Here is an 18850-nt window from a genome sequence, read left to right on the forward strand (position 1 = left end):
AGCCTCTCCCCCTGATATCTCTCACAAAGAAAACTGGAAACTGCCATGGTAGTAACCTTTAACAATATGCACCGAAATCTTGGCTAACAACCATAGCCCCACATGCCTGCCCTAGTCGATGGAAGCATGATTCCCCAGGAGAGTTGCTACAATGCCATCCCCAAATGTTATATCACTCGGCTTTATGCAGCCACCTGCATAGCATAGTAATGGCCACCTGCTCACCCCTTCAGCTATATAAAACACACCCACATCAAGCTGCTCACTGGACGCCTCCGTCTTTAGGAGAGTGGGAAAAGACAATGCAGCAACAGGGGAGACTTTCAGCTTGGGGAGGGAATTAAACTCACCAAAACACACACACAGTTTAAAGCTCCATAGGGTTCACGGAAATACATTTTTTTTGGGTGGGGGAACTGTGAACAAAACATCAGATTCTGCCAAACTTCACTCTCCCCACCAAACTATACTCTGGGAGCAAAGTGTGCCAATTAACCTAACGTGTAAATTCTCTGATATATTCAAAACATGGAATGTGGGCTTCCTCACTGCAAAATTTTGGAAATTTTATTCTGCATTCCAGATGCTCTGCTTCAGTGGAGCATTTCAACCAGCAGAGGTCAATATCACCTTATAGAGGCTTGGAGCAGGGGAGGGGAGGGTGAGATTCAATTATTTGGCCAAGACTTCAAAACACACAAACTGGGACTGTGTTCTCATCACTGGATTTGCATCAGAATGGCTCTCTAATTGCTCCATCAAGACACAGATTGTGGATCACTGTTGTTATTCAGAGGTTTGCAGAGTTGTGGGGGCCCTTTAATTTGTGCTGGTGGTGAAGTAATTGGAAGGCCCGTTCAGTGGGCATACAGAACTGCTCCTACCTGGATGAATGATTTATGTGGCTTAGTCCTATAGCATGGGCCAGGTAGAAAACTGTAGGGGAAATTGAGTAGGATTAGGGAAACAAACAAATGGTTATAAAGTCTGGAGCTTCAGTAAAGATACCCAGTTCCTCAAGAGGTTAAAGAGCTGGTTGCTAGGAGAACCAAGGGGTCTCTTTTCCCCACATTATTACTTGCTGCTGCATTTTGATGGTTACATGTTGACTTAACCCAGCCTTTGCCAACTTCATGCCTGTGGTGGCTGATGGGAGTTGTAATCCAACAACATCTGACGGGAACCAGGTTAGTGAAGGCTGCCTTAGCTCAGAAGTCTGATCTGGAAATTTGTCCAAAGGTACACAGTGCCTATTGAATCACCACTGTCCATGTGCTTCTTGCCACACTTTAAAAAACAACTATAGACACATGTTTTGCTTTCAATAGCCTAAAAACTCTCTTAAAAAAACAAGTTTGTCTACATCATCATCTCCAATTCCAGAAATTTAAGAATGACACCCCTTTAACCTCCAGTTAATGTATATCCCTCCACACGTTTCATTCACTGAACATGCTAGTCTTGCCATTAAAATGTGTATTCCATAGTCTTTAAGCCAATAGTATTGGTTTTTCATTTGGATGCTATCTTAGTCCAATTAATCATCTATCTTCCTCTGCTGCCATCTTTTTTGATGTAGCCCAAAGGAACAAGCAATGGCTTGAACAGAATTTTCTACCCAATCATGGCATTAATTATTACTATCACTTCTTTTCAAACAGGCAGAATAGGTAGATATCTGGAATCCAATTAACACAGCCCACTCTCACTTATTTTATTCGGAGAGCAGAACAAGCCATGTAGCTATCCTTCTCAGTGTACAAGACTATATTGTGCCATATTGCTGAACAACCACTGAACAACCATGACAACAGAAGCAATATAATGGCTAAGGCTAAGCTATGAACCAGGAAGTCCCTCTGTCATGGACACGCTAGGTGGCCTCAGCCTCAGGGAATAATACTGTTTTATTTTTCATTTATTTTTATTTAACAACATTTGTATGCTGCTTGATTGCAGAAAAACAAGAGATAAAATCTTACAGGGTAACTATTGTAACTATTACAACTAAATAATGCATGTGAAGCACTTCAAACACTTGAAATCACAATTGTATAATTATTATAATTATACAAATGTTGAGTATTAATGTTAATATTATTATGAACAATGATGAATATCTCGTGTACATTTTTTAATGAGTGGTTTCAACAGAAATGTGCTCCTATAGGTCTTTCTTCATTGTTCCCAACCACAGAAAGAATGGGCCACAAATGAGTAATCTGCTGTCATTGACTTTTCCTCTTTGCTCCACACAAAGAGGAAAGAAGCCTTTATTCTTCTGGTTTATAGAGTGTCCCCAAACTCTTGGGATAAGCAGAGAGTCAATCCCCCAGCACTATATATTGTGGATGCTCAGGTGCCATGGCAACCAAAGGGTCTAGAAATTAATCCCATTTTCACCCAATAAATGAGAGTCAGAGGCCAGAGTACAACCATGCATATACATACAAATGTATAGTTCCCCAAGTGCTTGCATACACAGACGCAGAATATGTGCATGCATGCTCAAAGAAACATACAGCAGATTTGTGCATGCTATCATGATGCACTCAGACATGCAGTTGCCAATATATTCATATACAGGAGATTAAATGAACAGAGTGCTATTAAAATCCATAAATCAAATGCGAGTATTAATTTCCTTTGACAAGCCCTCAAATTCAAATTTACCTCCTTTGAGTACCTCGGTGAACTCTGACTTGGAATAATTTGCTCCATTTGCATTTTAATGTAGGCAAAACTTTGACTTTGATTAGTTCAATTACATTGTTCAAAATTGAACTAATGAAAGTCAAAATGTGATTCTAAACTAAGCAAAGGTTATGAAGCCAAGGCAACACTCCCAGTGGCTCAGATGGACTTAGGGTTTCAAGTGCACAATATCCACCAGAGAGCCCAAACCAAACTCTGGCCTCAACAGACACTCGTGATGTGAAACATGAATCTGAAAGGCCATAGCTCAGCAGTAAAGCACCTGCTATACACACAGAAGAGCCTTAGTTCAATCCCCAGCATCAATAGGTAGGACTGGGAAAGACCTCTCTCTCAAACCCTGGAGAACCACTGCCTGTGTGTGCAGAGTGACAATACAGAGCTAAATGGATTAATGTCCTGACTTGGCATAAGGCAGCTTCCTAGGATCAGCTTCCCCTGTAAATCATTTCTATGGCATCATAAAACACTTTAAACATAATTGACTGATTTGTTATATACCTGTTCTAGGGCCAATTCACATGTTACCTTACCCTATTTAATGAAGGAACCACAAGTAATACATACATGAACATCTGGAGCATCTGGAACTAGGGCAGGTGGCACTGGTGGAACCTAGTTCAGATTGCCCCGACCTGGTGCCCTGTAGGTGAGCTACAACTCTCATTAGCCCCAGCTAGCATGGCCAGTTAATTGAGATGTTGGCAGCTGTAGACCAACAGCATGGAGGGCACCAGGGTGAGGAAGGCTAGGCTTCTAACCCACACAGCGGAAGTTCCCTTAAAGGTATAGTCACCCTTATCCTTACCCACCCATTGATCTTCTAAGGCAGGGGTAGCCCTCCAGATCCCACCATCCCTGACAATAGAGCATGGTTGCTGGATGTGATGGACAACATCTGGAAGACACCACACTGATTATCCTTGTTGTAAGAGAAGATCAGATGTGGACCGTGTAGGCAAGGTATTTCTGCTGCCTAGATCAATAATCTTCATGGCGGGTGTGCAGCACACTGGTGCCGAACCATTAGACAAATGCTGGAAGGGAGCTGTCATGTTCTGGTTTGATGCTGAATCCCACAGGTCAGGAGTTGCAGCACCACAGACAGCTCTGAGTAAACAACTTGCCCCAATAAAAGTCGAGAGCACAACCTAGTCTTTTTATACCTCAGTCCCCAGAATACTTTCCTCAGGCTTATGGATAACTTCAGATTTTCAAAGAGCCAACCCTCTGGTCCAATGATGCTTCCTCCATCCCATAGCCTCCTGCATTGTATATTCAGTGTGCCACTTGAGCCTCAAAACCTTGTGGAGTGCATTTGGTTGCTCAGGGACCCTTCAGGCCCAGGGAGTACACGAGGGTCTGGGGGGAGGGTCTCCTATCGGCCAGCCTTTGGCTCAGTGGTCTTCACAACCTGAACCTGGTCTGGCTCCTTGCCCATTTCTTTAGCTAGAGATTCTGCAGCCTCAATTCTGAGTCTTGTTTGCTGCTGGACTCTGAGGTCATGACATGAATGTGGTGGTGCTGTCAGTGCAGGACTTTGAGGAAGAATTCCAGGGCCCCACTTGGCAGAATGAGCAACGGAGCCCCCCAAGTGAAGCAGGGTTTTCTCGCCACATTCTGAAGCAAGCAAAGTAACACACTTTACCTGATAAACAGTTTCCCATTCCTGGTGCCTGCAAGACCATTAAGTCCAGAGTCTAAAAGTCTGGAGTCTGGAAGGGGCGTCTTAAGCTGCTGCCTTCCGAAAGGAATTAACTTCCTTATTCTGAATGCTAATTCAAGAATTGGAGGGCTCAATTATCCCCATCACTTTTCTTTCTTTATACACCCAATAGATCTTTTGTGTTTTCCTTGTTTCATTTAATATAATTACAGAGCGAACACCAAGGTCATCTGGGGGAAAAAATCAGATTTCTTCCTGCCTTTCTCATAAATGCCATATATTTGTGTACTGTTTCTCTTCCAGTGAGATTCTAAAAGTCTGCAAATGAAATGTTAGCCAGCTAGCTATACGATGTGGCAAAGCAACTGAGATGTTCCACAGAAAACAACATTTCTTGGGTGTAATTGGCAGCACAATTTTACGGTCCGCAGAAGAGTCTGCCCTAGCTGTTGAGAGGGGCACTTTCTGAAGCACCCCTTTGGAGGTCGGGTCCAGCTGCCATCAAAGCTACTCCAAGTCTGCCAAACTGTTAAGAATTGCTAAACTGGGAAATGAGTGAAAACACACCCACTTGAAGCCTCAGTGGAATGCAGAGATTCCTGGGTCAAGCCTCTGCTTGCATGGGATTGCTATTCCTCAACTAATTAGTTTAAAATTTGACACCGTGTGAGGAACTCTGCAGAGAAATGCATAGACAGCTTCCCTGACCCGAACAGCTTACAGGCTGACTTGTAAACAAGAAAACAAGACTGGTGCAAAGGTAATCATGCGCCTTGCAAAGTTCACAAGTATGCATAAACCTGAGAGTGCAGACATACATGAATATTGATATAAGATTCAATAGGCACTTTGGTAGCAGGACAGCCAGGTTCCCATCAGATCCAGTTGTGTTTTTGCAAAGCCCTGTGAGGAAGCATCCATCCAAGTTCACTTTGGAAGAATAATCTTTTTCTTTAATGAATGAAGGAATTTTATAATGGTAAAAACCATGGTGCCTTCATCCCTACAAGTGCCTCTAAGGAGACAGGAACCTCAAGTCAAGATATTTGGCTATTGGAAGGGTCCAGTTAACTTTCCTACATCTTCTAATATTCCCTCCTGAGCAGTTCTTAATTTGCAAAAAGGAGACAGGGTTCTGGGGGAAATGACTTAGGCAACCTCACCCACCATTGCTCCCAATGTCTTTTGACTATACGTGCTTTTAGCCTTAGATGAAATCCCCGGAATGTAACCCCCGTGTAAGTTGTGGGCTTACTATGCAATACATCTTCCTTGTGATCAGGTGAGCTGCATGCCTATTTGATCTGGAGGGTAATCTCAAGGTCTTTGCTCTCTCTCTCATTATAGTTTTTAATTTTTCAGCCAGACTCAGACTGGACATCTCTTCAAACAGAGGACTCTTCTCTGTAAAGTGGGGCCCATGACCACTCTGCAATCCTGCCCATCAAATAGTTTTCCCACCATGTCAATGGGAGCCAGTAGCAGGATTTGGGGAAAATTATAATGACACCACATTGTAAGTTCTGCTAAATCAGGGGTTGCCAATTTTTTTGGGACAAGGGCCCACATTTTATATTTTGATTGAGTACTAGGGGTACCAGTCATAAAATGATCACTATGGCAAGCATGGTATAACACAAAATTATAAAAAAGGATACCTGCATATTCTACTTAATAATTTTCTTTCTAGCAGGTTACCTACTTTTTATTTTTTTAAAAAAAATGAAAGCACAGAGTCTGGGGCTTTTGCCTAAAGGGGCCAATGGAAGTCTATGTGGGCACCATGGCATCTGGGGCATCATGTCCTGTTTGGGCACCTGAGATGAAACAGGAAGGTGCCGCTGTGCCTTGCTGCCACCCTGCCGCCGCATCACGCCACCACTGTAGCTTCCCTTACCTGGGTTGTGCGGTGGTGGTTGCAAAGTGGCAACAGTGGTGCTGACTTCCAGCAAGATCTCAGGTGCTCCACTGGATCTTGCCAGGTTCAATGCTGCCATCTCGCCGGAAGTCAGCATCACTTCTCCATTGGCAGCAGAGGGGGTGTGGTGGGCAGGGGATGCTGCCTCTGGGGCTTCTGCCACTCAAGGCAGCAGCCTCACCCTGCCTCATGCATGGGTCACTCGTGATGGCACCCGCAGGCACTAGACGGGCAGGCATTGCACTGAATGATATGACAGGGCAGGGGGAGAACTTAAGAAGAACCCTGCTAGATCACACCAAAGACCAATCTGGCCCAGCATCCCGTTATCACGGTGGCCAGCCAGATGCCTGTGGGAAACTCAAAAGCAGGAGGAGAGGAGAGAACATTGGCACAGGGAAGCTGATCCAGGCTGGCCCCGATGCAGAAAGTATGCTTCCAAATAAACAAGCCAGAGAGGATTAGGAAGGCTGATTGTAAGGTGACAATCAAGAAGCAGGACATATTGCACATAACCAGCTTTCTTATTCAGCCAACAACAGATTTAGCTCTGTTATCTCTATTATGGAGTACCGTGGTGCTGTAAGATGCAGCCTGTAATGCTCTCAAACAAAGAGCAATATACTTCTAAATAAAGGAAAGCTTTTAAATTAAAGGCACTCCAACCAGGGACTTGATAGCAAGGAATCTGAGTTGATAATCACAGGTAAACTGGTAGGTATAATTTGTGAAGAAGGGAGAATGATTACTCTGTATGAGATTTACCAATCTAATGCCTTCCAGTTGTTTGGAACTACGACTCCCACCAGCCACCATGTGCAAAGATTTTTCTACATCGTGGGCAAGAAACAAAGTTTCATTCCTGTTCACCTAATTCCAATGGAATGCTAGGACTCAACCCCAACACCAAACTGCTATATAGGAGGCTCAAGTATTTTCTGTCATCCTGTAGCAGGATGTGTGGATTAGGTGAACCAGCCTTTCCCACTGAAAATGCCAACGGACCGTGCACATAGGCAAAAGCTCTTCCGCCCCTCCCTTTGCTCTTCTCCAATCCTTCTGTCTTGCAGTGCAAATAAATTGCTTCAGATTCCTGTAACTCAGGCAGAAAGCCAGGCCCCTTGCTGATAAAACCAGCCTGCCTGGATAGTGTTGCTATGGTAACTTACACTTTCTTTCCTCATCCCTTTGTTTGGCTGTGGACCCGGACTTTGTACACAGTCATAATGGAGCCAGACTCTTGGGATATTTCAGGGGTGAGGTGAGAGTAATTTCATGCAGTGGCATGTCACTTGGACCATCTCCTTCAGCAAGGAGAGCATCGGATGTTATTGACCAAGAAAGCCCCATGCAGGGACTGAAGCCAGCAGGAGAAAACTCTTCAGGCTTAAGGAAGAAGAAGAAATAATAATGTTTCCTCTCTCTTTCTACCTTCTGCCTTCCTATCAACACTTCGTCCACATAAAAATGCACATGGAAAACATCCTATATCTCATATTCCTTATCTCACATCTCCCTGAGTTCAGGGAGTTGTCTAACCAGACAAATCATTCAAGCATATTCACATCCTTTCCCCATATTTGGCAACCAACCTAAGGTGATATTATTATTATTATTATTATTATTATTATTATTATTATTATTATTATACCTTTCACCTGAAGATCAGGGCACAATCTGCCTGAATAAATGATGACATATTAGCTAAATGATTAAAATAAAATTTTACACATCACTTGGGAAGACAGGTGAACATGCCCTAAGTAATCTATTGATTGATTTATTGCACTGAACATCCAGTTCTTCCAACCATCCAACAGGGCCAATCCTGCTAACTTCTGCAGGGGGACTGCATCAAGTGACTTCAACCTTAAATAATTCATTTTTTGAAGCAGACAACTTTTCTTCAGAACACTATGTACGTCAGACTTCAGTCCTATACTTGACGCAAGGAGGATTGGGGCCACTCCCAAATCCCATGAGCAGATGCAGTGAATATGGAAGCAGCACTGTTCTGGCCTGGCTTATGCCAGAGTACAGAGGTATCCTTAACGGACTGTATAGGATCAAGCATGTAACTCAAGACAGGACTACAGTGGGCATGTCCAGTACCTTCAGTTAAAATGACCTCAGGTAGCAGGGGTGGAAAAGACCTGCAGGTAAGACTTTCAGGTGGGGGTTTGGATTTGATATCCCACTTTATCACTACCCGAAGGAGTCTCAAAGTGGCTAACATTCTCCTTTCCCTTCCTCCCCCACAACAAACACTCTGTGAGGTGAGTGGGGCTGAGAGACTTCAAAGAAGTGTGACTGGCCCAAGGTCACCCAGCAGCTGCAAGTGGAGGAGCGGAGACGCGAACCCGGTTCCCCAGATTACGAGTCTATCGCTCTTAACCACTACACCACACTGACAGGTGACACTGTCATTCAGAGTAGACAGTATTGAGACAGATGGACCCGGTGGTCTAACTTTGTACAATTCATATGCTTATGTACATGATCTGCCTAAGTTTACAGCGTTGAGACTCTGCCCAGGTTCCAGCCACTACACAGAGGCAGCTTAAGGTCCAAAATAGTTTACTGTTGTAGAAGGTCTTCTGTACAACCAGAACTCCAAATCATAAAAATAAATTGCATCTTGCAACCCCATCAGCATTAATGTGATTTATAAGAATGGAGGCATGTTTAGGACTTGAATTATATCCCTCTCCCAGAAAGGGACATTTTAAAGGGATCTTAGAGCTTGGTCATTTAAAAACCTGGCTGATAGGCTGGGGCTCTTAGGTCTAAGAGATGGGACCAAGAGTGGTCCTAAGTCCTGCTCTCTGGTGTAAGAAGGGGCTGCAGATGCTCAGAGGGTGAAAAACAACAACAGCAACAAAGCACAGGCCCTTTGGGGAAGGCGTGTGGCACAGTGGTAGACCATCTGCTTTGCATGCAGAAGGTTCCAGGTTCAAATTCTGGCATCTCCATCTGAGACACCCTGGTCTGAACTCTGGAGAGCCACTGCCAGCCAGTGCAGTCTACTGAGCAATATACATAGACCAAGGGTCTGATTTTCTAAGCCAACTTTCTAGAAGCAGCCAACTTTTCAAGAACTGCGGTTATAGTGCAAAGTATAGACGTTTGCATATAGTATCTGAGAGGCTGATGGGGGGGATGGATTGCAAAACAAAACAATTTAACACTAAGCTGCATATTATTTATAAGATAATGATTGCATTCTTGTTTATTCATAAGGATTTTGCACAGCCTTCCATGTTCAGAAGGCACATGCCTTATAGGAACTGTGAGAGGTTGAAATTTAACAAAAATGCATTGGATATGTCTAAGGAAAGGTGCCAATTCATGTCAATTTTCTGGCAACACTCAAAGCGAAACACTGCAGAGATTTTCACTCAGTTTACTTGCATGCGGTTTGTCTCGTTCTTTTCCCCAATTAGTAGAACATTTGTATTGAAAACACACAAATTAACGCAGACAACGAGATGATGCGTTCAGCCGGATACTGTAAGAGTCTTTTATATTTTGCACTGAGCAATTGTTTAAGATTGCAGATTGGTCTGAAATAACTGCTGCATTTCCCCTACCCAATGAAGGTGCCCACATTTCACTGGTGGGAAGAATGATTTATAAATCTTTCTGCTCTATAAATGTAAGATCATTATTGTTATTAATGAAGTTAATTGCCCTACTGCAGCAAAACAGCCTCATCAGTTTCTCGATTTGCTCTTCAGCCTGATGACAAGCAGATAAAAATGTAACAAACACATCAAACAAATGAAAAACCCAGACACATAAACAACACCACGTTTCCAGCAAATGGCATACTTTGCATTTTTGTGACTGCAATTTCTTCTCCTCAACCCTGTTGGGAATTTTAGAATAAATGCATGCTCTTATGTACCAGGGAAACTGGATTTCTTTTTATTTGATGGATTTTATTGATTCCCATTTATTTTACTATTATGTTTCGAAATGTCACCAGATTCTCTCAAGTAAGGTGGCTTTGTATTTTAGGCAGCGTGTGTGTACAAAAGCCTACATCTGCATTTATTAAGGAAGTTTCGTAGCTGCCTCTGATAAATCCCATTATTTTGCCTGTGCGTTTCCTTTGCATTGAAATCGGCAGCTGATAATAACACAGAGTGCATTTATCGAAATCCTCTGTGCCTCCCTCGGCCTTTAATTTCTATCATTTTCTTTTGATCAGCATGTTGAGTGGCAGTCTGATTTTTGTCATTACTGTTGTGTATAAACAACATGTGCCGAGGAGCAGCTGAGCCTCAAGCGAGGGCATGGGTCCTTGCTTGTTAGAGGTGGCTTACGATTCGATCTTAGAACTCATGAAGATAAATGGCCTCCCCAAGCCTGAGCCTACATTGTACCCTACAGAAAAAGGAGAGCATGCGTGAATCTACGAGTTTGACTCAGCTGTGATCTTTGTGCAGGGCTGTATTTATTACATTTCGGAAATACCAACTCAGTTGCTCTGGGCAAATTTGAAACTTTAAAAACACCATAAATTTAGGAGACGTGTGCCAGCAGTAAGAGCCGGCAGTTAGGCACCGTGCCAGAGCACACCCACCCACCCACCCACACACACCCTTGAAGCTTGGAGGTGGGGGAGTGGGCACCTACCTCTCCCCAGGAAAAGACCTGAATGCACAGATTGGACCAGTGACCTCTCTTTAAAGCTAGAAGATGCAGGAACAGGAGGACATAGTTTATTGGGTACACAGCAATACCCAAAGAAGAGGCAGATTAGCTCAGGCTCCAAAATGTGCAATGCCAGGTCACACGTCCTCCGAGACCGATGGTCAGCCACTGAAATTAGTATTTGTTTCCACATTGCAGATATGCTGCAGACAATAAAAGCACTAGCTCCTGTTCAGTGGGCTCCTGCAGACATAGCAGCTATGTTCATGAAGCTGCTCTGTATGCAATGGCCTCCCGCATATATTTCATGCAACTGAGGTCTGAAATTGGATAATGTTCCTACGAGCGCTGCCCTTAACATTGCAGTTGAGTTGGTAGCAAACAAAACTCAGAGAGGAGGTGTGAAGTAGCCTTTTCCTCTGATTAAGACAGGAGAGTAGGAAAGCACCTTAAATCAGGTCAGATTGTTTGTCCATCTAGTGCCCCCTTCCGCTATCTTCACAACAGCCCTGTAAGGTAGGTCAGGCTGGGACAGTTTGACTTATTCAAGGTCATCCAGTAAGTTGGGTGGGAATTTGAATCTGGGGCTGCATACACACCGTACTTTTAAAGCATACGACTTGCCCTGCAAAGAATCCTGGGAACTGTAGTTTGTTGAGGGTGCCTGGAATGGTATTCCTGTGAGGTGCAAACTACAGCTCCCAGAATCCTTTTGGAGGGGAAATCATGTGCTTTAAATGTATGGTGTGTGCACAGCCACACTCTCCAAGGCGCCAGGCATCACATTTTAACACCACCTGCTACCTGATCCTTTTAACTGGAGATACCGCCAGGGATTTTACCTGGGACCTCTTATTAATCATGATTTATATTATGCAAAACATGAGTTCTGCTGAACGATAGGTCCCGGTTCTGTGGCTGACTTAACTATTCTGTTAGCTCTAAAAAGACAAAGTTAGGAAGGTGTGGGAGTATGCTAGAAATAGAAACACTTTGGATAACAGATGGGAAATTTGTACGTAAACATGCCCCATGATAGCTGGTCTGTGTGAATCTAAATGGTATTACATACCAGACAGATTGCAGAAGATGTGTAATCACTCTCGTAGGCACTGGAGATGCAATTGGGGGGTGGGGAGGAAGACTTTCTTCATATCTTGTGGAAATGGCTTTAATTCACCCACTGCTAGCAATCTGTTTACGTACATTCGAGCCCTTCCACAAAACTATTGGAACTTTGTAATGATCACTCTGAAGTCTCAGGACTGAACTTGTATTACAACACTTGCTGATTATTGCCAGAATCACTCTGATAAAGACAAAGAAAATGAGGACTTCTCCATGTCCGCAGCAATGGCTATGAAACAGTATGGCGATGTGCAAGCTGGCTTAATAATGTTCAAGTGAGAGCGGATGAATATGGAGTCCTTTGGGCTCAGTCCGCAATGTTTTCAGAGAAACTGATGGTGGGACAGCAGTTATATAATTTAAGAGGAGGGGTCGAAACTTAGCCAAGAAAGCTTTTGAAGCCATTTGTTTTGGAAAATTATATAATGAAACATATTTTTTTTCTTTCCGGGCTAATTCTCCATTTACTGTGGCCTCGATATTTCAAGCTTATTATAGACAGCCAAGCTATAAATTGTTCTATAAGAGCCAAAATCTTACATTTAAAGTTAAAAACTGGAAATATCAAGATTCTTGCAGGTGCATGGTAGCTCAAAGGTAACATACAGTTCACATTCGGAACTTGTGTGTACTGGCTGCAAGGCACTGCTAAACTGCAAGGCAATCCAGATGGCTTGCTCCTTATGCACCGGACTGTGGGCTGATTTCCTAGGGTAGGTTGGCTCATTTTGGGTATGCATTCAAGTAGAGGCAAGAAAAGCGTGCCCCTCCAGGTGCTTTTGGACTCCAACTCCCATCAGCCACAGCCAATGTGTGTTACGTGTCCAATGGTCAAGGATTATGGGAGTTGTAGTCCAACAGTATTCGGAGGGCCACCTGGTTCCCCACCCCTGCAATAAAGTGTATATAATTGCTTTGAAGTGCACCCTAAGTCCCAGGTATTCCATTCATCCCTACATTTTACTGGGAAAACCAGAAGGGTCTGTCAATGCATGCTGCTCACCTTTGCGGCCCCCCATGCACATTCATTTACTCAGCCTGCAATTCTTTATCCATTTAGCTGGGGGCAAGTTTCATTAAATTCATTAAATTCAGTAGAATGTACATGTCAGCAGAACAGGTCTACCCTCAATGCCGGGCCACATGTGAAGTCAGCATTGTTTTCAAAGTTATGAGAATTGGTCTTATCTTGAGCGTGTCAAATTTCTAAGTGTCCTCCCCTTGAAGACCTGTAAACGAGAGAATGAGTTTGTGGCAAAACCAGCCCAAAACAATTTGCTGCTTGAGGAAGCGTAGCAAATGGCACCCCTACTCCAAATCAAGGTGCGAGGTATCTAAGGCCACCCAGGGTCATAGCCACAACAGACATTTCAAGCACCACTTTAACAGGCTGGAACTTGTAGTTAAGTGTCCTGAGAGTTGGTAGGAAATGCCCTCAAAAGAGCCACAACTCCAAATTTATTTTGGCACTAGAGGCAAAAAGAAAAAAAGAAAAACCAACCCTACAATCATCTCACTTGGCAGTACAAATGCAACAATAAGCTGAACAGCTAACTATCTGTTGCCTTTTCATAACTTCCAACATATACTGCCTGAGGCAACTGCTGTACTCTGCCTAATGGTAGAGTCCTTGCTTTTGGGAAGGGACAATGAGAAGATTCACAAAGCAAAGGGTAAGGGCTGTGCAGGTCAGGGTCAACCATTTAGATCCATTTAGCTTCTATTCAAGCCCTTTGGTGGTTATGTTGCCACAATCACCAAGAGATATTGGGAAGGAAAATAAAACATGATTTCCCCTCCATTTTTCCTTTACGAAACACAAAGAAACTCTCCAGTTGGGCTGCAATTCATAAATGCATCAAAGTGCATTGTTACAGATGAGCTTCAGACCTCTGTAAATAGGGTTCAAATGGGAACAGTGACCTAGCCATAGAGTCTGGTGACAATGTTAATAGAGTTGCATGCTATTATCTCCGCATCAAGTACAAACTACAGATTCATGGAAACGCATGAAGGGGAGGCATCACTTAGGCCTGTCTAAAAAGAGGAGGAGGTTCTGACCACAGCTCAGCAGTTAAAACAAAGAGGAGCTCCCACCACCATCTTGGAAATGGAGCAGCCTGCTTATAACAAGAATCTTAGGGTAGTCAGGTGAAACAAAAGGAGAGATCTTCAGCATCTTTAAAAGCTCTGTAGGGGTGGGGTTCAGGAGGAAGAGCTGGGGGGCTTCTGGAGCTGTCCTGCACTCCATCGTCCATCCACGATGGTTGCCTCAGCCTAATGATAGGGCTGGCCTTGGTTGCAGCTCTGAGTAGCTAGCTCTGCCTTCCATGAGGGGTGCATAACCAGTCATCGATTCTGATGGAGAAGGGGAGAGTGTGGTCTGTAGAGGCCTTTTCAGTGGTGCCCCGTGTGATGCCAAAATTCAGTGCACTCCTGCCTTTTGCCTTCTGTTCTAAATCATTGTTCTGGTGCCCCCTGTGGTGCCCTCTCGGCTCGGCACCCAGTGAGGGCAAACCAGTCGCACTCCCCTATATCCACCTCTGCTGTGGTTCCACAAGGGCTTCTGAGCTGGAGTCAGAGGAGGGCAACACAACCTCTTTGAGCCACAGATATACCAGGGCAATTGGCTCCTCTTGTAGAAATGTTTCTGGATTAGTTTCTGCAGCTGACCCTGTGGGCAATTCTCTTCCCCACTCCCCCAGCTTTACCCCCCAAAGATGGGATGGGTGTCTGACCCTAGGCCATGACATTAAATACTCTGCACTGCCCACCATCACCTGACTGGCTGACCTTCCTTTCAGAGGAAGACCAGGGAACTATGCAAGCTATCACCAGCATCAACCCAGGCAGACAAACCATAGAGGTCAAGGTGAAGTGATGCTGGCCAGAAAGCCCCCCCCAACTAGATTGCATGGAAACTCTGCCAGATGTGCAGCTGATTCAAAAACTCCTTGCCTAAGCTGCAACCTGCCTGTTACCTCCTGCACCTGAGAAACAAAGTTGTTACTTCTCCTGTAACTCCAACATTGTATATGTATATACTACTGCATGTGACCATATCTCCTCCTTATTTTTTGTTGTGTCATATATCCTAGTTGTATTGTTGCTGGAACTGTGAGCTTTAAGCAATTAGAGACGTTTCACATGAAATGCCAAATGAATATTTTTTTTAATTAAGCAAAAAATCAGATGAAAATTAAAATCAAGAATAATAATGCACAAAGGCAAACAATATTTAAAAATTATTTGCTGCCTATTCAACCTAAATTTAATTAAAGTGTGAATACAGAATACTGTTTAGATAACAATATTTAGGGAATCTGGCTCTCAAAGCTTGCCACCCCCTAATCTTAGCTGCAGTGTAAGCAGAGGAACCCACTTTGCATGTGACCCAATTAACATCTAACAAATACAGTATGCAGTTTTGGGAGGCAGCATACTCTGCCAACTTTGGAAGTAATTCTTTTCGTGTATGTCCACATAAATGAGAAGGGGACACTTTCGAATAAATTACAGTGCAAATCCTACATATGTTTATTTGTAAGTAAGCCCCTCGGAGTAGAAGGATGTTGACTTCCAACCAGGTAAATGTGCATGGGATAGCTGCCTTCATCTTGCACTTAACTGACAGAAATATTAATTGCATATTATGAAACTGCAGATTAAAGCCTTCCCTATGCCTTGCATTTTTAAGGTGTATTATATTTTTCATTTTTGTATTATTAAATATTAAAATTGTTTTATTTCTTGTGAGTTGCTCTCAGAACTCTGTAATAGGGCAGCCTACAAATATTGCAAACAACAAAATAAAGACATGCGCCTTGGTGGGAATGAGTTTCACCTCATCTCCAACTAATATAACAAAGAGTCCTGTTGGATTATAGACTGGGGGGCATCTAGTTTCAATCTAGACCTGTCTCCTACAATGGTCAACCAATTGTTTCTGGGAGAGTGATGTGCAATTTGTGAAGGCAACAGGCCAATTCCATTGATTGTCATGGGCATGGGTAGGCAAACTAAGGCCTAGGGGCCAGATGCGGCCCAATCGCCTTCTAAATCCAGACCGTGGATGTTCCAGGAATCAGCATGATTTTACATGAGTAGAATGTGTCCTTTTATTTAAAATGCATCTCTGGGTTATTTGTGGGCCTGCCTGGTGTTTTTACCTGAGTAGAATGTGTGCTTTTATTTAAAATGCATCTCTGGGGTATTTGTGGGGCATAGGAATTCGTTCATTATTTTTTTCAAAATATACTCCAGCCCCCCACAAGGTCTGAGGGACAGTGGACCGGCCCCCTGCTGAAAAAGTTTGCTGACCCCTGGTCATGGGCATCAACTGATATTCAGAGGTATATTACTTCTGAACCTGAGAAACACCATTTAGCTACCATGGATAGAAGCAAATCTCTGTTTAAAGCCTTTAATCAAGACTCCATTATCTTATCTTGTGGCTGTATATTCCATAGGCTAATTGTGTGTGTGTGTGTTCTGAATCTACTGCCAAATTTTCAATTTCATCGGATGACCCTAAATTGTAGTGTTTTGACAAGAAAGAGAAGATATATATCCAATTTCTTCACAACACACCTAATTTTACAATCTTCTATCATACCATGCCCCACTCAGAGCTGCTGTCCTATATTCACCTACATCATATTTTCCCAAGCGAAAGAAAAAACCTTCAAACAAGTATACAGGTGCACCAAGTCCAATAAATCACTTGAGCTCAAATGGTTTAAAAGTAAAAACCAGCACGTTAAATGGAGCTCAGAAACATACAGAAAACTAGTGATATGACAACAGCACTAACACTGACTCCCGCGCCGCCTTAAGGACTCTGGCAACCTCATTTTGCACCAGTTTTCAAGCCATCTTCAAAGGCAGCCCTACATAGAGCAAATTGCAGTAGTCTGAAATTACTGTATTACCATATTGCTGAAGGAAGCCATGGGCTTGGCCTCTACTCCTTCCAGTCCTCCTTTCTTAGCCCCCTGCTTCCTTCATGCTCACACAATGGTACTTCACCTTCATCTCCTACCTGCTTTAGCCTACTTCAGCCAACATCTGCTCCAGGAGGTTGAGGAATCCTCTGGGAAGAGGACTGAGGAGTGCCGGCCAAAGGGGAGGAAGGTGAAGTCTTATTGCACCAGCAGAAATCTGCTCACGCAATGGTGGATTCTGCTGCTTATTTTACAGTAAACTGTGAACATTTTATTTTCCAAGTTTCTCCTGAAACCTTGTTAGAATTTCAGCTCTCCCCTGGAAAAGAATTGGTAAAAGAATAAAATAAATAAAAAAACTTCCAATTCTGCCACCCACAAATAGCACAGATAAATTTGGGCAGCCATTTTTGCTCAGACCTATGTACTCTGTAGCTTTGCCTGCTTCTTGCTATTTTGTAAACTGCTGTCTCAGTGACAAAAAAAATTATATTCATATTGCTTTTTTTCTGGAGCAACTACAACTACTTGTGTCAAGAGGGGAAAACACATGTAAATTTGGCGGAGGGGGCTGTAAGGTTGTGAGCTTCCCTCACAATATCTGTATTAAGAAGCCACCTCAACAAAGGGAACAGGAAAAGCAGCCCCCAATTGCCTTAGGAAGAGAGCTGTGTCCCCCCCGCCCCCCCAGGGTAGCAGAAGTATCCCGCTTGGCCTAATTGCTGATGAACCACTAAGAGAGAGAAATCGGGGCAAAGGCTGTGCTCGCTCCAGAAATGAAGTTCACAGCTCAGTTGTCAACACAAAAGGCAGAAGCACCCCAGGAGAGGAACTGAGCAGGGACACGCATGTCTTTAGCCTTCTGCTCACATCGGTGGCGGCGGTGGGGAAGCAGTTTCATTTGCTGGCCTGATTGGACTGATGAGATTTCCATATTCTTCATTAAGGGCCTGCCAGCCAGCTCGGATGCCCTGCCATTTCCCATTACTCACAGCTGATCCATTATGCAAAAGGAGAAGAGAGTGAAGGGGTGGGAGGGGTGGGCAGGAGGATAAGGACCCCAGCTAGAGACTGTAACAATCCTGTCAGCATCCATGTTCCAGGGAGACTGGGATGGAAAGAGACATGAAATTTACAGAGTCATGGAATGGCAGAGGGTAAGGTTTAGATATCGACTGGAGCTACCTGCTCAGTATCTCTGCTTCAAACGCATCCAGAAAGTTCACTTTCACGGCAGATATACAACATACATGTAGCCATCTCTGGTAGGAAAGATGTCAACTGCCAGACAAAACAGTCTGATTAACAAGGAAACAGCATTCGAGAAAATGCCTGCCATTTCCTATGTGAAATATTTCAGGATTTATTCATTTTTAAACGCAGCACACTTTGGTTGTTTGGTACAAATGTTCAAATCAGTTCTGTAGACGACCTAAATAAATTTATTTCTTTTTGTCAGCACCTGTAACTGAGCTGGTGGAAATAACGGCAATTCGGTTTGTGTTGCATACTCATCTTCTAAACAGACTCTTCCAACAACGACTCCTGGGCTAATGGCCTCAAGCCGCCTGCCCAGAAGGTCTCGTGGCTCCTCAGTCTGCCAGAGTGTTTACTCCTGAAGAGGAGCACCCAAACCTAGGAAGAGCAGCTCAGGTCCTTGCAGATGAGGATTTTGAAGCAACCCACCAATCATAAAGTCTGCTCATTCGCTTAAATGTCCTCACTGAAACCGGCAAAATACACCATTTGAAGCCTATTCATGGCGACTCGGTAGAAGCCAGAGTCCTGTTCCTTTAAAAGATTTACATATAACTTGAGGCG

This window comes from Podarcis muralis, chromosome 2 (assembly GCF_964188315.1).
Source record: "Podarcis muralis chromosome 2, rPodMur119.hap1.1, whole genome shotgun sequence".
Taxonomy (NCBI): Eukaryota; Metazoa; Chordata; class Lepidosauria; order Squamata; family Lacertidae; genus Podarcis; species Podarcis muralis.